The sequence below is a fragment of the Charadrius vociferus genome, unplaced genomic scaffold (assembly GCF_000708025.1).
Source record: "Charadrius vociferus isolate BGI_N301 unplaced genomic scaffold, ASM70802v2 scaffold155, whole genome shotgun sequence".
Taxonomy (NCBI): Eukaryota; Metazoa; Chordata; class Aves; order Charadriiformes; family Charadriidae; genus Charadrius; species Charadrius vociferus.
Window position 1 is genome coordinate 1,558,978 of NW_009648431.1, and position 9,783 is coordinate 1,568,760.

Below are 9,783 nucleotides of genomic sequence, written 5' to 3' on the forward strand. Positions count from 1 at the left end.
AAAGTGATCTATAGTATGCTCCATAGAGAAAAATGAATCTTTTCCTTGGTCAAAAGAAATCTAAAAAGAAAATTTATATATTTTTGTGTGTTTCATTCCTACCAAATCATAGCAAATTAACATGAGACATTATTTAGTTTGTCCTCCTGTGAGAGAGGATTAACTCTACCTAGCTCATTCTGGTAGATGTTGGTTTAACCTTCTTTTAAAGAACTTAAATGAGGTTGCCAAACCCCCCTGGGCATTCCCTTTCACCATTTTCACTCTTGCATTAGAGGAAGTTTGTTTACTTGTTCTTGTGGTGGGCTAGCCTTGCATAACAGCAAAACGCCCACACAGCTCCTCACTCACTCAGCAGGGTGGAGGGAGAAAATAGGATGAGAAAGGTCATGGGTTGACATAAGACAGGGACATCACTTACCAATTACTACCTCGAGCAAAACAGACTTGACTTGGGCAAAATTAATTTATTTTATTGCCATTTAAAATAGATTTGGGTAGTGAGAAACAATAAGGCAAACATTGTAACAACACCTTTCTGCACTGTTTTCCAAGGCTAAACTTCACTCCTTCACTCTGGACTCTTACGCAACACCCCTCCCTGCCAAGCTGCGCAGGGGTTGAGGGGTTATGGTCAGTATGTAGTGATTTCTCTCTGCCACTTCCTCCTCCTACTTTTCCCCTGCTCAGGCATGGGCTCTCCACGAGAGCCTTGCAGGCCCCTTCCTAGCAAAGCCTGGACACCTACAACAGATGCAGTTCTTTTTTCAATTTCAAATTAAAATCTTTGTGATGAAAATTTTTAGTCTATCAGTTCTGATACTGCTGTCCACAAACAAGGTTAATAAGGTATTCCCTTTCCCCAGTCTTGTTTCCTAGACTTAAAAAATTCCACTTACTTTATTTTCTCCAGAAAACTTGTTTTATAAATCACAGTGTTCTCTAGATTCTTCAGTTAATCCATGTCTTTCTCAAACTACAGCACACCACAGTCCACCTGAGGCTTAAAATGAGCAAGCAAACTTTTATGGACTGCAGCAAAGGCATTTTTGGCAGCTAGACCACTGCCCACCCTCCCACTTACCTCCTGATTACCCCTTCCGGGAAAGCATGATATCAGCTTCAGCTTGGTGTACAATACGAATACTGAAACTGCTCTGAAGAACACAAAATTGTTTCCCCAGCTTTTATCTGTGCAATTGGTTATTGCTACATAATTAAGATGCTTGGCTGACTCTTATACCTGGGGCTCCAAAAAGGAAAGAAGGCATTGGGGCTGACTTGTGTCTATGCTTTTGAAACTTCAGAATTACGTCTGTAGGCCAGCACATTAAAAGGCTGAATGCTACTTGATTTCATTGTAGCAAGCCTAAAACTAAAAATATCTGCCTTTTAAAACCTAACATTCTCGGAGACATTTATATTTTCTGAATTTGAATACACACTGTGAAACAATTCAATTTTGGTATTAGTGTGAAGGAAAGGTTTTCTGAAGAAAAGGACATATTTAGAAGTAAATGACTCACCAATTTAAGATAATAATAAAATAAACACCTTCAATGTTTTGAATGAAATAATAGTAATAGAAAAACTAACAGTACATTGAAATAGTTTGTCAACAACATGTATAACAAACATTACCAAACTCAATAAAGAAATGTACTTGATTAACCCCACGAAGGAAAACATTGTGATATGTATCCTGTTACTCACTGAAGACATTTGTCTTGTATTGCCTAGACAGACTGTCATCATGTTCTCATCCATTTTGGTTACTCATAGGATACAACAGTACTATTGATTTGTATTCATTCTTATACAAATCATGAAGAGATTTCAGCACTGATAGACAGTTCTGTTGTATTCCTGTGCACAATAATTGCTAAGGAAGGTAAAATTACTTATCAGGCAGCTGCAGTATATTTTACTGTGTCTGATGTTCACCATGCACTCAAATAAGAAAATATCAATTTATGGTATACTGATTCCTTAATGCGATTATTCCATTTTGAACACATTTGTGATTAGTGTTCACAGTGCCTCATACGAAAGAAACATGCATGGAGAAACTTCTAATATATGTCATTCCTAATTTAGCTCAACTGATTAATTGAGATTTTTTACACTGTACCTTAAGTTAATAAAACCAATTTATCTGTCTCTAAAGCACAAGTTCAAGCAACTTGGAAAACAGAAGAGTAAGGCTGTGCATTTGACTACTTATTTTATCTTTGTAAATTTAAAAATACCTTTTTGATGGTTAAATAGATCTTTTTTTTTTTCCTGTCATGTTCAGTGCGAGTGCATACTCAAACCACACTAAGTGAACAATTTACAAATTCTAACATTAAGCAGCCCATAGGGTAAGCCACTATTAAGTCTTTAAAGTTCAGACTCAATGACCTGGTATATGCATCAGCTACATATTTTCTCAAATAAAAACATAACGGGAACTATTTCATGCTGATTAACAGTACCCTTCATTTCTTGTCTTACAGCAAAGAGTCATGTTCTTGGACATTTTCAGAAGCACTTCAACCACTACAAAGCAGTTTCAAAGCCAGAGACTACCCCTTCTGCCTCAAATAGGTAAAGAAAGCATTGCATACAATGCTGCTTAAACATAACACAAACTCTAAAGGTTGCCCAGTTTTAACTTCATTAACACCTGAAAATACTAAATGTTTGATGTGTTGCATTTATATGAAAGGCATAAGAGGTCATAGTTTAGAGTGGGGGAGATAAATATGTTTCATAGACTGTTCAGCTACATCCCTACCAGTACATTGAAGCAGCCTAGGCCATTCTTTGGCGCTGAGGGCAGCTGGCATTGAACACCCTGTGGTCACACCACTAAAGATGGACTCTCCAGATGCTGGTCTCATGCTAACGAGCAGTTAGGACCAGCTTCCAACCCCTGCCGAGGGCTGATCCCTGCCCGGCTGGGAGAGGGCTTGCTGCTCTGCCCCAAACCCTTTGAATGGTCTAACAGGGCAAAAAACTGCCTGGCAGCACAGCATGCCGGTAACCTATAGATTTCCAAACGCAATGTTTACCTTGTCATAAAATAGTTATGATACTTACAGGCTTTTTAAGCAGACAGAGATGATATTCAGGGTACATAAGCAGTGACTCAGGACATTTATACTGATCAGTCTCTGCCAAGTCAAAACAAATGAGAGCGTTTTCACTGTTCTTTCAGATCAATATGTATTTCATTTCTGGAAACTGTTGGCCTACATCTCAGCAGAAGTTATCTGTGAGGCATGTGTAATCCCAGCAAGGAAGCCATAAGAATTTTCAGGTATAAATCTCATAGCTGTGAAGCGCTGCTTTTTCTGTAGCTGTACACTGGGGTCCCCAAGTGTACCACCAGCCCTGACTGTTGTGGAGTGCTCGCCCCCTGCCAGTGCTCCCCTCATCCTGCCCATGGCCCAGGACCCCATGTCAGCCCCCATGACCCTCAGCCCCTGCCCCAGCGGCGCCGCAGCAGGGCCGCTCTCCAGCTCCCCACAGCCCTGCCCTGCCCAGCCATGGGCCCCGCTGGGCCGGGACCACCTGGAGGCCCACATCCCAGCCTGGCCTCAGCCTGTTCCCGTCCCCAGGGAGATGCCCGATGCTTGGGGCTGCCCTGCTCCTGGCTGGGGTGGTGGGATGGGCCCTGGCTGCCAGGCCCTGCCCTGGCGGACCCTCCATGGGGAGCCCCCACTGATCCTGGCACCCGGCCTGGGGAGCCGGCAGTCCCCGCAGCGCCTGTACAAGATCTGCTGCAGAAACCCACGAATCCCATCTATTTAATGACATTTCAGAACATTCCAAAATATTAGATGTACTTCCAAAATCCTCTTTCCCGTCTTGAAGATGAAAGGTCTGAAAGTGCATGAAAGGAACAGTTCACTTCCCACATGCAAAAAAATCATCTATAATGTCAAAGAGATAAAAACTATTCAGACTACAGATGAGGCATTACTGAATTTCCTTATTTCCTTAAATAAGCTGAGCAAACAAGGCTCATGTGTATGTGCATATGAATATACACATATATATAAATATGTATCCACACTGCATTTATATGCACAGTAAGCTGTGTGTCTCCTGCAGCTTAATTATTGACTTGTAGTACTGATGGACTTTTGAAGAAAAAGAACATTTGTTAAACAACAATTAAGTGAACACTAACAAGAATATGTATAAGTATGTTCAATATAAGCCACAACTGTAACAAGTAAGGACAGTATTGTGTTAGAACTTATGCTTCAAGCTGAGGTTAATCATGAGACTTTTCTAAAGAGAAAAGTATGTAACATTAAAATGGAACTTTCTGGTCTGTTCCTCATGGAGTACAGTCCTCTAAGGTTTTCAGTATCCTCAGCATGCATTGATCATCATAGCCCATAAGAGCTGTGCTGGTTTACTGCTTTGTAAGGGATTCTCAGCAATTTGCCTTTTAGGTGAGAGTGCTTGAAATTTTTGGCTGAGGTTTTCATCAAAACAATGACTCATCATAACATGGAATGAGATGGAAAAGGTTCATTATTAAATGCATGGAATCAATCATTGATTGGTAACACGCTGCAGCACTCTTGTCATGCTTAACAAAAGTCAAGCCAAAGAATATTTTATAAATGTCTTGCAATATATAGCATTCAGACCTATATGAGGTTTCTGTTATGTACACATATGCATAAGTGCTGCTGCAGTTCTGCATGTTGAATATACATAAACATCAGCAAAGACTTCTTTACATGTATTGTTAGCAAAATCAAAAAACTATGTCTTTTTAAGTCCTCAAATATGCATTTCCTAATTTGCCATATACGCTTTTAAAACGTTAGTGTTTCATATAATGGAATACATATATTTCATAGTTACAGGATGCAATGCAGTTAGAGATGTCTTTATCTTTCACAAGTACAGTTTTAAATGGCTCAGCATCCCCATATAGGTTTTTTTGTGTTACATCACAAGTGTTTCCCAGACATGCTAACAAGATCTGTCTAGCTGTTGACAGTTAATATCCCTTATTTGTCCCTGTCTCAGTACACACATACCTGAGTCAAGAAACTGAACTACTCCAACTACTTGGCATTCCAACATTCACATTTGAAATTACAATGTGACTGAGCATGCACTGTCTTGACACTGAAGGGGATTCGGTCTTCTTTTCATACCAGCCTTCCCTGATGCTTAAAATGAGTTCAAACTATTTCCCCCACAGGCAGTTTTAACATGATAATTTTTAGACACTCTGTTCTTCCTGTCCCGCCCACAGCCTAGCCAGCCCTTTCATTCTAACAAAGCCCTGTGCATTCATTTGCATGTAAGAGAATATTAAATTACCCTACAATTCAAATATTTCAGAATAGGAGATGAGAGACATAAGTCATATTAAATATAGGAGGCAATTGTGGTGCATATAGTATGCATGTCCATCACTTTTTTTGTTATTCCAATCATAAAAAAAAAAATCTTTCTCTTTTGTTATCTTCTAATTTAATCAATCATACCACTTTTTTCTACTTTTCTTTTTTAAATTAATCCTCTTTCTGGAGAAGTGGATTTAATCAAACATAGCGCTTTACAGCATAATATCATCTTCTCAATATAGCTTTAGATGAACCCTGTTTGTAACATTTCAGATTTGCCTATCAGTTGGTATAAACAGGTCAGCTTGAATTAGGAGGATTTGTACAAGTTGTTTTGCATGCATTACATGGATAAATCATATAACTTGGAGACAAAAAGCATGATGTTTATTCCAGCCCATTAAAAATAAAATGAAAGTTAGTAATTCACACTACTAACATAAGTGGTGGATTCCCTATCATTAGACGTCCTAAACCAAAACTGGCTGATTTCCTGAAATTCGTGCTGTAGCCATCCACAATTATTGGACTCTGTAAAGGAATAGGTAAGTAAAAATACTACACTTTTTTACCCTGTGGACCAAACTATCTCTTTAAATGTTCCATCTGATCTTCAAAACAGCCTATGACAACTGGTTCATAAAACCTGCTTATTATATATTTACAACTTTTTTTTGAAAAAGAAAATCAATGATATATCAGTTTGCAGTATCCATTTTATATAATTTCTCCTTGCAAAAAAGAGGGAAGGTAACTAGTGGAAATAACTTAGATCTCTGTAATAGATCCATTCTAAAATACAAATCAGTGAAATCCTACAATACCAACTCTACTAATTTGTCCCACTGCTCCACAGGTAGACTTCAATTTGCAAAAGGTCAGCACACAGTAAACCTCTGTATCTTGCAATTCAAAATGGCAAGGCGGGCAGGCTAAAATACAGATTTTTTTTTCAGGTCACAACATATTTGGAACAAATGTAATAAATGCAAACTGTTTGAATATTTGAAAGCTCCCAAACGTTGACCTCAATGGGACTGGATCTATAGCAGTCAAGGAGAGGCCACTGTTCTGTTCCCCGCTGGGCCAGATGCTTCATTTCCTGCCAAGCCTGCTACTGCTAATCACTACTGAGCTTGGCCTTATTATAGCTCAGTGAAACACTACAGAGGAAAATAATGACATCACAAAAAATGTGAGAATCAGTCCTATGTCCTTTCAGTGATAAATGTGCTTTATCCATAGGTATTTTACAAGCTTTCGAATGAATAAGTGAATCCTTTCTCAGCAGCACATGCTAATACAGATAAGTGAGAATTAGTAACCATGACATATTTTCTCATGTGCAACTGTAATAATTCCCCCTTCTTTCATATGCGACATCAGTTCAGATTTGACACTTGCCACTGACCTTGATCGCTACTACTGAAGATATAGGATCAGCTGTGCTAACAAGTAGCAAGAAAAGATTGGCATCTGATATAAGTCAGTCACTAGAAAAGGTTTTTGGAAAAGTAAGTACCTCTTTTGTAAAAGGTGGCACAAACAGAAATTGTATTCTCTTCAAGAAATAATACAAAATTATAAGTACAGTTTGAATTTCAGCTTGGGAAAATTCAGTGGAATATGAAATACCTTATGAAAACCAAGTTGAGAAATACCCACGTTCATTCATGTCAGTTGTTCAGTGTACTGAGCTGTACTTGATGCTTTCCTGCCTATTACATGTATTTGTCTTATGTCTGCATCACATCCCTCCTAATCTTCAGGAGTGAAGAGGTTGAAAGTGGGAGATTCTAGATACCCCTCCCAGATCTCTAGAATCACACCCATAGCTCTTTTTCTTACAACTACCTTTGCCCTAGGAAGCAAAGGGTTGAGATTTTGCTCCCAGTGCTTCTCACTGCAGTGGATGTTTCTGTGGCTTCAGGACGAGAAGGGTTTCATGCTTAGATCGTTTGTGGCTTTGGTATGCTGCCAGTCAAAAAGCAATAATGGAAACCCCAACAGGAAAACAGCAATTCTCTGTAGTTTATTGCCCAGTCAAATCTGAAGATAATTTCCTGGCATCAGCCATTGGTATTTTCCTGGCATCAGAACTTTTCTCCTGTCAGAGTTCCTAAAAATAATGTAGGTATACAAGCTACCCGTCAAAAAAGACTCCAACAATGTTTCATAATGGAAAGTTTTTCTTAGTTAACCAAAACAAAAGATTCCTATACATAAGATAAAAACAAAATCTTACTGTCAATTCTGTAATACTGGGCCATCTTGGAAATGGAAGATTGTGCTGGCTTGAGGTAAAACAGAACCAATTTTCTGTTCAGTAATTTTATTTTTCTGTTAAGTCTCTTCTGGCTTACTGCACTCTGTGAAATTAATGGCATATATTTCATACAGTGTCTGCTTCCAGACTGAAAAGACCTGATGGTTACAGTTAATACCAAGGGATGGTATGCAAAGAGGTTCTTGCTTATGCTTATTGCTATAACAACCAAGGCCAGCTAACTTTGTTGTATGCCCGGTTGGTGGGTCTGAAGAAATGCATAGAGGGGCAGCATCTGTGGGAAGGGGAGGAGCGGACAGGACTGGTGACCCAAAACTGACCAACAGGGTATTCCATCCCATCTGCATCATGCTCAGTAGAAACGCTGAGGGATTAAAGGGGTCAGACTCTTTCTTCAACGGCCAACGTCTGAGGAGGACTTCGTCTGCCTTTAATCCCAAACCGTACGCTCCTGAATCTAGGTCCTGAGTTCAGCTCCCATCTATCACTGAGTCCAGTCTGGGACTTTGCCAGTGCCAGCTGGTGATGTGATCATCATCCTGGGAGCTCGATACTGGTTTTGTGTATATTGTATGTATTTCATTATTTTCTTTTTTGATATTATTATCTTTTATTTTTATTACTAATATTTCATTAAAGTAGTTTAGTTTCTCTTCAACTCATAAGTCACACTCTCTCTTTCATTTTCTCTCGTCTGAAGGGAGATATTTTCCCTCCTCTGAAGGGGAGAGAGGTAAAAGAGAGCATCTGTTGTTCATTTCGGTGGCTGGTCCAGCCCAAACCATGACAAAGGCTGAACAACTTTAATTTATTTCTGTTCCCTTTAGGATAGAACTATTATTTATAAGAAGGGCTTGTGATATATATGCAAAGTACTATATAATCACATGTAAGAACAACAAGAAATCTGTTATTTGTCAAAAAATGTGAAAATAAATTATGTTAAAAATGCAGAAATACACTCACATTTTATAAAAAACTTTTTTGCAATTAGTTGCTATGTCATGTAGATTTTTAAAATGGTTATATACATTTTATTTGGTTATTTGTTTTAATTGTTAAAAGCTCACCACTTCTTAGCTGCAACTGGTACAGGCTAGATGTAAATTTTGATGATATCTGGACTAGACAAAAGTAGGGCATCCTAAAACCTCCAGTTAATAAAGAGACATAACACAGAATCACCAGTCAGGGGGCGGATCATGCATTGTGTTTCTGTACATAGAGTATTTAGTTTGAGAAAACTGGGAGCTTGGCATTCCAGAAAGAAGAGCTGGTGTTGAAAATTAAGGATTTACAAAATGAAGTGGTCTCAGAAAGAAGGGGTCCAGGAAAGAAGGTGAAGAAGTGCAAGCAGCAGCACAACCCAAACTGGCACAACTTTCTGCCTGAACTTCCCAGACCAGCAGTGATTTGCCTGCTGGGATGGAAAGTGAAGACCTAGTGAACAAAGCAAGTTAGTGAGCAGGTGCATGAGAGCCAAGTAGGGTAAAATCTCTAATTTTGTTGGTTCTCAAGTGAACCACAGTATCCAGAACCAATATGGGCTGTTTTTCACTCGTGTAACGGCATTTTTAAGGATTAGTCTGGCTTCAGAATCACAGAATCACAGAATTTTCAGAGTTGGAAGGGACCTCTAGAGATCATCTAGTCCAACTCCCCTGCTAAAGCAGGATTGCCCAGAGCACATTACTCAGGACTGCATCCAGGCGGGTCTTGAAAATCTCCAGAGAAGGAGACTCCACAACCTCCCTGGGCAGCCTGTGCCAGTGCTCTGTCACCCGAACTGTAAAGAAGTTTGTCAGTGTGTTGGAACGGAACTTCCTATGTTCCAACTTGTGCCCATTGCCCCTCGTCCTGTCACTGGGAACCACCGAGAAGAGTGTGGCTCCATCCTCCTTCAACCCACCCTTTAGATATTTGTAAGTAGTAATAAGGTCTCCCCTCAGCCTTCTCTTCTCCAGGCTAAAGAGTCCCAGCTCTCTCAGCCTTTCCTCGTAAGGGAGATGCTCCAATCCCTCAGTCATCTTGGTTGCCCTTCGCTGGACTCTCTCCAGCAGTTCCCTGTCCCTCTTGAACTGGAGAGCCCAGAACTGGACACAGTATTCCAGTTGTGGCCTCACCAGTGCC